The 3,779-nt window shown below is 41.0% G+C and overlaps 1 long non-coding RNA gene across 1 annotated transcript; it reads right to left on the bottom strand.

Moving 5' to 3' along the window:
* Nucleotides 1–756: 756 nt before the first annotated feature.
* Nucleotides 757–1,638, bottom strand: LOC135534017 (uncharacterized). Its single transcript, XR_010454617.1, has 2 exons — nt 1,583–1,638; nt 757–1,395 (listed from the first exon to the last, which is right to left on the bottom strand). It is a non-coding gene; the product is annotated as an uncharacterized LOC135534017 (long non-coding RNA).
* Nucleotides 1,639–3,779: the final 2,141 nt, after the last annotated feature.

Raw genomic sequence — 3,779 nt, 5'->3', positions numbered from 1 at the left:
GAGGTGTGAAATGAGAGGTTTCTCTTACCCAAACAACATACTCTTTGTCCTGGGAACACTTTACTAAAAGAGAAGGCCCAGAAGTCATATTTTTATGGGACTCCCAATCACGGCCGGTTGAGATACAGCCTGGATTCGAACACCTTTATCACTGAGATGCAGAGTAACACATTACCTCAAGGCCAGGCATATTCATTTCAATTTCTCCTAGTTTGTGTTCCCTAATTAGCACTAGGAAATTAGCAAAGAGTTAATTGCATTGTCTACATTTCTAATCGTATGCAAGGAGGACAGAGGACAAACTGAAAATCTCTTTTGGATTAGCTATTCATTATTTTGTTTAGTGTTGTGTGTTGCCTCACCAGTCGCTACTTTCTTACATACATTAGATGATTGAATAATTATATGACTGAATGATGTGTGTACCATACCAGCAACATAGACATTTTAATTGATTATGGTGGAAACGTACAACAGACTCTTCCAAGACACCATATTTCTATTCCCATTGTGCAAGTGAAGGAAAACCCTGTACAGTAGCAATAGTCTGTAGACACTAGATTAGTCGGAAAGTGTTAACTATATTAGACTAGATTCAATCCGTAGTGCTGAATTTGAGTGTTGCAGCACGATATAAATGTAAAGATGATTTCAGATTGAACTGAGATATGCAGCGTTTACCGTGAATGCGGAACATTGCCTTCGGAGTTATATCTCACGGCTCTTCAGCACCAAGGCCAGAAAAATGGCCCTCAGTCAAAGGTAGCTAGGTGGTTTATTGGGTGTCAAAGGGATCTTCCTCAGTCAATTCTTTATGATATCATCAGAGTCAAAGAAAGATCGCAGCACTACTGTACGCAACCTACCTGTCTACTTCCAAGTACATAGTTATATAGCCTGGTCCCAGATCTGTTTGTGTCCTCTTACCATCTTTGGCAAGACAGCACTAACAGAACAACACAAACAGATCTGGGACCAGGTTAACATCGTTAGGCATGCGTCTGAAGACAACAACCCATTAGAACTTCCTCTCCGTGCTGGTGTGGTGAAGACAACGGCATAATGGGCAACCGTTTTCCTCCAGAACAATCCAGAGTGAACAAACAGAGGTCAGGGCACAAACAGTCTTCTGGATAGTGAGATACATCATTCTCACATGGTGATAACAAAATATAAAAACTAGTCCCCGTCTTCAAATGCACTTGACTGGCCTTGAAGTCTTTCAATGACGTCACTGTTAGCAGGTGCAGTGGTGAAAACAGTTCCAACAAACGTAGGTGTTCCCCTCAGGACGTGACGGATAACTGTGCAGGAACCAGAGGCCTCGATATGGAAACCCAGACGGTTCCACTCCTCCTCTCTGAGTAGTGGGTGGTTGGAGTGAGACCCGAAGAACTGTGGGACAAGACAAAGGAATGATGTGGTTGTCTTGAAGACTACATACTGTCTCCTGGAAAATAGCTCAGATTGATGAAGCACAGTAAACAGTACACGAATATTACATTACATATGTATTACACATATAGATATTTTGACATAAACAATTAATGAACAAACAAAAACAGGTAGGAGAACAACTCACAGCTGATCCTGATGAGGGGTCAATGAAATCAGCCCAGAAGCCAGCTGTCCAAACAGAGACACCATCTAACAATCTGTCAGTAGAAATAACAGAAAACATCTAGTATCCAGTAGTTAACTGACAACATCACAGTAGTCACTAACTGAAATAACAGAAAAACAAGTATCTGTCAGTAGTCAAACTAACAGAAACATCTAGTATCTGTCAGTAGTCAAACTAACTGAAATAACAGAAAACATCTAGTATCTGTCAGTAGTCAAACTAACAGACAACATCTAGTATCTGTCAGTAGTCAAACTAACTGACAACATCTAGTATCTGTCAGTAGTCAAACTAACTGACAACATCTAGTATCTGTCAGTAGTCAAAAACTGAAATAACAGAAAACATCTAGTATCTGTCAGTAGTCAAACTAACAGAAAACATCTAGTATCTGTCAGTAGTCAAACTAACAGACAACATCTAGTATCTGTCAGTAGTAACAGAAAACATCTAGTATCTAGTCAAATCTGAAAACATCTAGTATCTGTCAGTAGTCAAACTAACTGAAATAACAGAAAACATCTAGTATCTGCCAGTAGTCAAACTAACTGACAACATCTAGTATCTGTCAGTAGTCAAACTAACTGAAATAACAGAAAACATCTAGTATCTGTCAGTAGTCAAACTAACAGAAAACATCTAGTATCTGTCAGTAGTCAAACTAACAGAAAACATCTAGTATCAATAACAGAAAACAGTATCGTCAGAACTAACAGAAAACTCTAGTCAAACTCCAAAATGTGATGTAGTCAAACTAACAGAAAACATAATTGTCAAACTGAAATTAGCATCATCTGAATCCATATCAATGTAGAAACAACCAGTATCTGTCATTCAAACTAACTGACAACATCTAGTATCTGTGTGAAGGAGCTGTTCTCTGTCAGAGTCAAACTTCTTATGTCGATCAAACTAACCATCTAGTATCTGTCATCTCAGTGTGTTTCTAACCGTTAGCAGACAAGACAACAGTGATGGCGCTGGCTGGGGAATCCATATCGAGAAACAACCAGTGGCCATTCCAACTCACTTTGTGAAGGAGCTGTTCTCTGTCGATCACTTCTTTGTCGATCAACATCTCTCTGACAGAGGGGAAATAATTCAAACTCTGACAAGAAATGACGTGTTACACATTCAACTGCTACTAGCCAATAGGCCGACAGAAGTCAGCTATCACCCACTTGGACAACATTAGTGACGTTAGCAATGCAGTTACTTCCCCTAGTGGACATGGCTGTGTGCAATATAAACTATCTGACGTGTGTGTGGGCTGCGGTTGATAAAACATGACATGAATGGGGGCCTCCCGGGTGGCGCAGTGGTTAAGGGCGCTGTAGTGCAGCGCCAGCTGTGCCACCAGAGATTTTGGGTTCGCGCCCAGGCTCTGTCGTAACCGGCCGCAACGCACAATTGGCCTAGCGTCGTCCGGGTTAGGAGGGTTTGTCCGGTAGGGAAATCCTTGTCTCATTGCGACGCCTGTGGCGGGCCGGGTGCAGTGCTAACCAAGGTTGCCAGGTGCACGGTGTTTCCTCCGACACATTGGTGCGGCTGGCTTCCGGGTTGGACGCACGCTGTGTTAAGAAGCAGTGTGGCTTGGTTGGGTTGTGTATCGGAGGACGCATGCCTTTCAACCTTCGGAGTTGTAGCGATGAGACAAGATAGTAGCTACTAAAACAATTGGAAACCACGAAATTGGGGAGAAAAAGGGGTAAAAAAAACAAAAAAACAACATGAATAGTTAACATTATGATAAGTATGATAATATAAAAGTATGATAAGTATGACTACACCATGCTACCTTTCTTCAGCAGCTCAGGACAGGTCTGTATAGAACAGTCCACATTGGGCTGATCAAAGTAGTGCTCTGCCTTGCGGACGCTCCTCGATAACATGGGACCAATTTTGCCCTACAAAGAAAAAAACATCTAAGTAGTCAACATATAACTCTACCAGTATGAAACATTATAGACATTTTTTAAATATATTTTTTAAATGTTTAAGAATAATATCCATTTTTTTATTTACAATTGAATAAGGACACGTTTCTTTAGTTAAGGAGTTATTGTGAGTGACGTATTTACCTGAAACTTCGCTGACAAACTGGGCCATTACAAACTCATGTCTCTCGTTGCTAGTAGCAGCAGTCAGAACGTCA

The sequence above is a fragment of the Oncorhynchus masou genome, unplaced genomic scaffold (assembly GCF_036934945.1).
Source record: "Oncorhynchus masou masou isolate Uvic2021 unplaced genomic scaffold, UVic_Omas_1.1 unplaced_scaffold_2922, whole genome shotgun sequence".
NCBI lineage: Eukaryota > Metazoa > Chordata > Actinopteri > Salmoniformes > Salmonidae > Oncorhynchus > Oncorhynchus masou.
This window is presented reverse-complemented; position numbering and strand designations above follow the sequence as displayed.